Source organism: Corvus kubaryi, unplaced genomic scaffold, assembly GCF_017639235.1.
Source record: "Corvus kubaryi isolate FWS band 111438036 unplaced genomic scaffold, C.kubaryi_AGA036_p1.0 37256, whole genome shotgun sequence".
Taxonomy (NCBI): Eukaryota; Metazoa; Chordata; class Aves; order Passeriformes; family Corvidae; genus Corvus; species Corvus kubaryi.
The window spans coordinates 1,486,755-1,496,349 of record NW_024581076.1 but is presented as its reverse complement, the minus strand read 5'-3'; the positions used below and the strand labels follow the sequence as shown (position 1 = coordinate 1,496,349).

Genomic DNA, 9,595 nt, shown 5'->3' with positions numbered 1-9,595 from the left:
CCTGGGATGTGGGATTTGGCCTGCCTATACAAATGCAGTGGGACAAGCTGGGAGCTCCCAAGATTATGCTCAGCAGCTCATTGCCCCACTGTCCTGATCCCAAAGGTTATCTTGAGGGAAGAAGCTCTGTGCCAATATGGTCATGGAGCAAAGGCAGATTGAGTCTGCTTGTTCCCATCTGTGCACATATCTCCTGAGAGAGTCCTTGCCTGCGTCAGCCTCTCTTCTGGGAAAAACAGTAACAAGGTTGTGCAAGATCCCAGATTTTTATTCATGGAAAGGTTTGTGGCAGTGAAAGCTGTATCCATTCATGTTCTTAATGAAATAAGGGTAATTTGGTATTTCCCAGAAAAAGGAAAAAAGTACTTACAAGTAGCTGATTAATCACTCAGAAGCCTGCACTCTGAGAAACTTGATTTTTTATTTTATTTCTGTGCTTAAAGTATAACATTTTTAACACAAGAGCACATCTTCGAAGAAAGTGTATTCTGGGAAAAACAAACAAATAAAAAAATCAACAATAAAGCCCCCTTGAAATTTACTTTATTCCATTTTGAGAACATTTTCTGGGTTTTAGATCAGAATTTCAGCAGGGTGGACCAGTTTCTTGAAAAATAGTTGGGTTTGATCAAAAGGCAATTTTCCAACAAAAAAAAATATTCTGTTGGAAATCCTAGAACAATTGTAGTGAAATCTTTAAAATGACTGCCCCCTTCACCAGCTGTATTCACCAGACCATGCCAGACATACTGTTCTCTGTTAGTGTAAATTGATTCAGTTCTACTGGCCTCTGATGTGTTTCTGATGCTTTCTATACAGCCTGCTTCTGAGTTCACAAACTGAATTTCATCCTGTGATTAGCAGAGCTGTGCTACCACAGGGAATAAAAGTTTGTCCTCAATGTTTACTACAGGCAATGAAGAGAAAAACACATTTCCATTAGATGATTTTGGCTAGGCTTAATGTAAAGGAGCTAGTACCCTCCTTTGAATGTAGGCAGAAGATAGGGGGACCCTCCTTGGACAGGTGACAAACTGAAGCTTCTTACAGTGCTCTTTGTACATGAGGGACAAATATCTCCACGCCTGCCTCTGGAGACCTTTGTTTTTCCAGCTTTTGCAGCATTAAGTATGAGAGTGACAAGGAAGAAGATGAAGAAAAATTATGAGGCTGAGTAATCCTTCCCTAGGACAGAGCTATCTCTTATGAACAGGTGCAGTTTTAACAAGAGGATGGGGAATAGAGCTCTATTAGGCACAGTTAGTGTGGCATTTGTGCTGTAAGTTATATTACAAAGCCATGGCTTTGCAAGTCCCATTTCATCCACAGTGTGGATTTGACTGCATTTGACTTTTCTTATTAGGAAGATTCTATGGTTTTAAAATTTATTTATTAATAGTCCCAGGTATGAGATAGGTGCGTGCATATACAAGTGGAAAGATAAGGGATCTTCCCCATGGAGGTTTTTGGGCCTGTTCTGAACAGACATAGTTTAATTCATCTTGGATCCAAAGTCCTTTTCAAAGAATCCCATCAATTCAAATCCCCTAGGTGTGGAATTAATAAGGATTAGATAAATTTAATAAACTATATAATCTTCAGAAAGTGATAACATTGTTTAGCTTTCTATCTCTTTATAGTAATAATCTCTTTATCCGTACTAATAGAAAATGCCAAAGTTTCTATTACCATATATCTCAGTCTGAAGCTGTTACAAAGGCAGAAAGTCCCCTTAAAAGGATGTCAGAGAAAGGAATTTGTGACTAGACCAGTGGGTTATGATTCACTCAAAGCTAAATCTATACCATTTATATATCAAAGTTTTTTAAGCAGTGTTTGAATTTACATAGAATTGTGCTAATTTTCTGTAGGGGGAGAAAGGGAAAAATTCACTCTCACAGAATATCTGAAGACAATGACATAGGAACCCTGAGGATTAAGAACCTTCAAACATTTTTAAAGATATCATACCTTTATTAGTTTTGATTTCATCCCTGGAGTAGAATTTGACAATTTTCCCAATTAATAAAGTCCGAAATTAATTTGCTTCAATCAACAGAACCAGAAAACTTAACATGTTCATTAAAAACACAACTAAAGATCTCATCTAAAGAGATTTTCAAGAAGTGTAAGAGAAAGTTAATTCTGTTGAAGTCTGAAGGAAACTAGCTACTGATACTAAAATACATTTGGGTTTGTTTGTTTGTTTTCCAGGAACGCTACTTAATTAATCAAGATAAAAACACCTATGTGTACACAGACTTTTACTTCATTGTTTTTAATACAGTGAACATTCACCAAAAATACTGGCTTGGTTATGAGCCTTCCTATTTTCTTCTATTTCATCGCTAATGCAAATCTCCCATCAAGTAATTAATTAACATGAAAAGAGACATGATAATTAGGATGATCATCTAGAGGTCAAGCAACTCAACGAGATACACTAAAGGCTAAGAGTGGAGTTCTAATCAAAGGAGTGTAATTTCAAATCAAACATTTGGAAGTTAATTTTCTTGACGTGAATTTGCAAACATTTAGGTAACTATGTGAATAAACTTTACATATGCAAATAACCCTGTTGAGGGCAATAAAACTACTCAGAGGTGAAACGATACAGTCATAAGTGTAGGGAAGGTGCAGGGATTGAGCAGCAGAGCATTAAGGCACAAGGGAGTTCCCTAAGATCGGCCAAAGTCATTGGAGGGCAGGGGAGCAGTGGTATGTACATGTCTAAAGAGGCACTTTAACCCTATAGTGCCAGCTGTTCAGAAGCTGTCTCTAGAAGGTTTCTTTATATTCTGTTTACACAGAAAGCAAACATTTTGCAGGGTCAAACTCATCCTTTCCTTCCTCCTCTTCCACATTCAAGCTACACATTTCAAAATAATAGCAAACCTTTTTCTCTGTTTCTTGAAGGACCATCAGTGAAAGCCAAAGCAGATGTTCAAAAACTGAAGGTATTTCAAGGGCAGGGACCACACACACATCAGTTTGCTGCTTTCTTTTTCAGTGCTTCTTAAACCAAACTTGTGTAACAGTGTGACCAAAGGGGATTCTCCAGTCAGGTGGAAGTCCCTTTGCTCTCACAGGTAGAAGCTGTTACTCTTCCTTTCTAAGCTGCACTACCACCGTGCTGCAATCAGAAAGAGAAGCCTAATTTAGATAGTAAGGTGAACAAAATGTTAAATAATAAAGAAGATTCCACATCATACTTGCTTCTTTATGTACTGTGGCACTTATTAATCTGTGTTTGACTTAGAAAAATACACAGAATTATCTGTTTTCCTCAATTATTCACTGCAGCTCATATTATTCACACACCTCATATTCATGTTTTCTTTCCTGAGTTGTACATCTGTGGTTGAAAGCACCACCTTCTGGCCAGTGCACACTGAATCTGGGCAGCAAGCAGATGAAGTTTTTATAGCTATCGACTGAAAATCTTCATGCAACTTTACCTAATATATACTACAGAAAATTACACATTTATGTAAATGCATGCTCAGTGCATGCGCATCTATATCACACTTATGATATAGAAATTAGTATGAAATAGATTAGTCTAAAAAGATAAAGATCTTGGTTTTTTTCTTATGTCACTATACAAGTAAAATTTGTACTTTAAAGGCATGAAAAATACGGAGTGAAAATTCTCAGTGAAATACCTTGAAAAATATTAATCTTTCCACTTTGCTTCTAGATATTTGGCAAAAATTATCCTTTCCACAATGCATGAATGTGTTTGCTTATCTTCATGAAGGTATAATTGAAATTATTAAGATTATTTTCATGTCTAGAGCATACATATGTGAGCGGAGTTGGTAACAGATGTTATATTTGTAGAGGCTGCATTTACAGTAGCTGTATATCCTGCCACATTTCCTATAGCTCTCTTACAAAAAAGAGATGAACAATTTAAGACCTGTCATGGTATTATAAAAGGAAAAATAAGGAGTTATTTAGCAGAAACACATGGTGGAGATTAAGGAAATCATTCTACACTGCTCTGTGACTCATTCAGCTTCTTCCAATTGTTCTCCCTTTATTGTGTTTTTTGTGTTTGATCTCTCTGTGGACCAAATCAAACCCTCTCACTTACATTTCTGCTGAAAGAAGATGGATCATACCTCTTCATTCATTTCCTAGGGAAAAACAAGGCAAAACCAAACAATTTTTACCTCATATTTAACAAATTTATCTTTTCAATTTCTTATTTATGCAGATATTAGGAACATACTTTTCTAATGGATTGGCTGAAAAAAGCTGATTATCTATTCACTCAAAGCACATTATCTTTATTTATCTGATTTATCTGATTTGTCTCACAAAAGTTGGTAATATGTACACAGACATCCTGTTTTTCCGAGATGTTTTGTAAACATTTTATAAAGAATGGTATTCCTAACTCAAAAAGTATGAAATCTAGAGCCTGTTATGTCAGACACTTGGATCAATACTCTGGACATTGGACTCCACAGCAAAAACTCTCAGTGCCTTTAATTGGATCAGACTTCTATCTGCATGTTTCAAAATGCAAAAGCTGACATTGCATGCAGAATTACAACAGAAACTGGATTTTTTTTTCTTTTTTTGTAGGCTGTAAGCATTTGGGGAGTTTTGTGCAGCATTTCACACTTTATGTTCCATCTTGCTTGTTTTCTAAAGGCAAGCATAGAAAGATAAAAATCAAACCAGCAACAGGAGAGCATTAACAAGGAAAGAAACAGGAGGTACATCCTGAGCAATAATTCTTTGTAACCACCTCTGTTAAATCAAGGCAGGAGTTCCAGGGAGTTGTATGGTTATACCTCCTTGCCACTAAGCACCTTGGGGCCTGTTAAAATTTTTTTGTTTGCAGCACTGTTGCCCATTTTATGTCCACCTGGTGATATTTAAAGTAATATTACATTATTTCCACAACAGACAGAGACCAACAAATGATAATTACATTTTATCTGACAGACCTAAGGGGCGATCCAGGTAAGTATCTTAAATACTGGAGGGTGGGAGCCATTCTGCTTAATTAAAGAGGCCCAAAAGAGGGCTGGTATAGTGAGGCAGACATGAATTGGGATGAATTGGAATGAACTGGACATGCTTCATGCTCCCTCTTGGACATATCTGTCTCAGGTGAAGAAGGTGAGGGGTCCAGGCTGGTGGCACAAGCTCTGAGGGGCCCAGGTACAGCTCACCATCACATCTGGGTTACAATCCCAGACCTATTCCCATTCAAGGATATAGCTCAGATACACATTTCCTTCAAATTCACTCCTCCAAGCTCAACAATGTACTGTCAAGTGTACACATTGGATGGCCCATAATTTCTTCCACTTTCCCCACAATTTAATATCCCCTTTGCTTTCTGAAGTACTGCAGCTCTGTCTATAATGATAACGTTCACGTACTGAAAATGCTAAACAACAGCAGTTCAGTCACTGATATCTATCCCAGTGATTTGTTATGAGCAATACAAAGTGCTCATCTCCCAGAAACACCAAGCTTTCCAATAAATGGGAAGTATACTACAGAAGTGGACCTTAGAGAATTATTGTGCAATGTCTTCACTAAAGTGGTGATTAATTCACAGTAATTTACCTTGAGTTGTTTGAGTATATCTTTCACAGTGGTGTGATAAAAGCTTGATTTTATGTTGTTTGTTGGCTGGTTTTGTTTCACTTGGTGCCTGGTTGTGGTTTAGGTTATATTTTTGTGTTCTTTAGTTTCTAGGACAAAGAAATATGCATCTGTGGATGAGATGTTTGACTATGGACTTTATCCTTCCAGAAATTAATGAAAGATACATTCCTGGCAGAACACCACCAAATTCCTTGCCTGTTTCTGTTCCTTTCCAGGCACCAGCAAAACTCACTTTCACTTCCTCCAGCAAAGCAATTTGTATAAGTCAAATGATTTCTAATTTTTACAAGAGGAATTTTTTCAGCACAATTCAGTTTTTGCTACAGCTGCCTCCTCCTTAGTTATTTATACGGCAATATAGTACAACAAAGCAGGAATGGGAAATTTGTGCTGAGAGAAAATGAAGATAGCATAAACTATACAGATTACAGCAGTAAAAGCAAAGCTGGATATAAACCACTACAAGAGGAATGAAGAAGGGAGAAAACTGTAAGAAATTGTAGCAGGTTGGGTGTGTAACCGGGCAGAAACACCAATTTAGTGTAGTGGTTTGGTCCAAAATACTCATTACTGTTTATCTTCTGTGAGATAAGAATTAGGAGAAATGCAAAGCAGGCACCAAACTTGAAAGAATATAAAGAAGTTTATTAACAGACCTAAAAGAAGGGGAAAAAAAATTATACCACCTCCAGAGCTCTCCTCCTCCCCCCACCTTCCTCCCTTCTCCCACTGACAATGTAAAAAGACAACCCTTAAGATGTTCAGTCTGTTTACCACTTCCATAATAACCTTGTTCAGTCCATTTAGAAAGAGAAGTCTCTTCTTGCTCGTGCTATGAAAACATTATCACAACGAGACAGCCGCCCACTTCCAAATATTGTTCAGTCCATTTAGGAAGAGGAGTCTCTCTGCCTGCGTGTGAGTCCCTTCCCCCGACTTGCAGCTTTTCCCGCAACTGCTTTCGAGGGTCCACTCTTGAAGTTTTTTGGGGTACAATTTTAAGGTTGAGCCATTCAGAAACAAAAACAGAGGCCCTTCTCCTTCCCTGGGAGCAAAGGGTCTTCCTCATCTTCATTGTTAGGACTATCTCTGGGAGCATCTCTAGGGACTGAGGTTTTCTCCTTTCCCATTTGGAGCAAAAGTCCTCATCTGGTCCATCTCTAGGGACTGAGGTTTTCTCCTTTCCCGTTTGGAGCAAAAGTCCTCATCTGGTCCATCTCTCCCTGTCCAAACTTCTCATGAAATTACAGCTGCATCAGCATCTGCCTATCTCAGCGCAGGTGCTTTTGCTTACGAGTTGAACACTCCACTCCCCATATCTTCATGGAATTACAACGGGATACTCTGATATATCATAGCTTCACAACAGAATTTCAGCTTTAAGCATCTCCTCTCTCTCTTCCCTCAGGTTTTCGGCTCTTCACAGCACTAAAAGGGTTAATCTCACCTCAGCCTTGCAGCTTTGCAGCTGGAATGTTGAATTTTTCTTATCGAAGTGGAGAGGGGGGAGAGCCGAGCCGCTCCGGCTGCCCACGGCAAGGCAGTGGGGGGGGTTCCACAGCTGGAACAGGTCCATCGGCTCCAGGATGGCCGTGGCCCGGCCCGGCCTGGCCCAAGCAGGGCCTGGCCGGGCCCGCTGGCCCCCACACGGGGCCCGCAGCCACCTGTCCCAGCACCGGAAACGAGAGAGAGCTTGGGGGGGAGTTTGTCTATTCTTAAGTGTGGATCACAGAGGTGGTCACAACTTTAAGTGGCTTAGAGAATTGTCTGTACTCAAACTGGCCAGCTGATAGGTTCTGTCAGGTCCCAGAGGAAACTGTAAGCACCCCTTAGCAAGGACGTCCCTTCCGGGACTATGCTTGCTAACCTATGACAGAAATATAGATTGTTGAGAGCGTTAAGCAGCACAGTTGGAGATGGAAAGTGAAGTACCAACATGGTCTAGAGTCCATTGCCTTCTACTTTCTGTTACATCCCTTTAATGTTTAGATTATGGTTTCTCTGGGATCCGACAAGAATTTAGTTACTCATTTAAACTGCATTTAACCCACAAAGGCCCTGACTTTGTAAGAGTATTCTAAGCACTGCAGCAACAAAATAAACAACTAAATTTAAAAACAAACAAACAAACAAAAAACCAAAACCAAAACTCATAAAAATCATGCACACATTCTTCCTCAGAGAATGAGAGATCATGACATTCAATATTTTGAGTGACACACATGACTGGAAAGCTCTTGCACATGGTAGGAAACACCAAGGGAAAAGCACAGCATTTCTTTTTTTTTTTTTTGCCTTCTTAAAGAGTATACTCAAATTTTGTTTGTTCAAAACTAAATACATTTTAGCCAGTTAAAGTACAAGATATGCGAATTCTATAGGCAATAGATACATTTTCCCAGAAATGGATATTTTGGGAGTCCTCTAATGCAGTTGAGTAACCTCATCTGCAGATGTGTTGAGAAACTGCCCAGTGTGAAAGGAAAATCCTTTCTTTACACCCAATGTACACTTTAGAACTGCTGCAATTGGAGACCCCACTGCTTGGTGAAACTCTTGACCAAGGAGCACCTGGAATCATCCCTCCAACAGCAAACAGAGATGGACATTCTGTTGCTCCATGCTTTCAAAGACATTCACACGTCTTTACTGCCCAGAAGACACTCTTCCAAACTGAGGTGCCTTTCATGAGAGGTCACCTTGAAAGTCTCTGGAAACTGAAAGAACCCAAGGCTGTTTTCACCTTGCTGGGGAAATGAGCTTCAGATAGACACTAAAAGCAATGTCAGACCACAGACGTTTACCTGTCACATCCTCATCTCTAGACAGTTTAAATAAGCACCTCAGTGCTTGCTCAGTCTGACAGTTCTTCATGTGTTGAAGTTCAGGATACAAAGAGAGGTGCCCAGCGCCTTTTGCAGTCACCAATTTTTAGTCAAACAACAAAGACAAAAATGCTTGGAGCTCAATGTTTTTTGTCATTTTTGATCATGTCTAACTGAAAGCAATTCCTGCTTTATTCCTCCTTCTTCTCACCTTATACCAATTGATACCAACCCTTTCACGTCAGTGGGGTTATTTACAGGACGTATTCCTATTTAAAGAAATATCAGAGAGTGAGATCCTAATGCTTGTGATCATAGATAATAGGCTTAATTAACCGGTCATGCTCTCCAGATTACTTTGCATTAATAAGCACAATGGATTCTGTCCGCCCTCTGAGCAAACACACTTCAGCCTAAAGAAAAAGAGAAAAAGTCGGAATCCCAGCTATTGTAAATACCAGTCTTTTGGAAAAAAACACACCAGTATCAAGGACTGCTGTTTTACAACACCTCTTTAGCACAACTGTCATAGCAAATAAAGCCACTGAAAGCTGAATAAAATAATATTATTTATTATCAACATGCTTATTACTGATATGTTAAATCATCAGAACAATTACTTAGATGTAATCTCTCTGTTTTGGGACTGAATCTCTATCAGAAAGGGAAATACATTTTTTTTTCTGCTTTAATTCTACAGCCAGGAGTGTTTCAAGCATTAGGAATGCCTTTGTCAGGGGACTAGTAATGTCAGTTCGTATTTGTGTCACAAAACTTTAGGGAAATTGCTGCTTAGCCAAACAGGTGTTGAGGGAGAACAGAGAGAGAGAGTTCAGAGAAGAAAAGGAAAAAAAAGATAAAGAGAAAAAACAGATGGTGACCAAGAGAAATGGGAGTGAGTTTTGTGTATATACCAGTCATGAATTAAAATAAAACAAAACAAAGTTCAAAGAAACAAACAAACAAACAAACAAAGCCTTCACACAAAATACTCTCTTTACTCAGGACCACAAATCATAAAGTTTTAGCATCCAGCACTGTAGCAACCATCCTACTTCACCAGTTATTTGCTGCCACTCTAAGCTAATCAGACATCAGGCAATCAGAGCTGAGTTATGCAAAAGTCAAGGGAT

The 9,595-nt window shown here is 38.9% G+C and overlaps 1 long non-coding RNA gene across 1 annotated transcript; it reads right to left on the bottom strand.

Moving 5' to 3' along the window:
* Positions 1-402: 402 nt before the first annotated feature.
* On the bottom strand, positions 403-6,224 carry LOC121662529. The gene is made up of 2 exons (XR_006015317.1): positions 4,100-6,224; positions 403-3,133 (listed from the first exon to the last, which is right to left on the bottom strand). It is a non-coding gene; the product is annotated as an uncharacterized LOC121662529 (long non-coding RNA).
* Between the last annotated feature and the right edge of the window lie 3,371 nt (positions 6,225-9,595).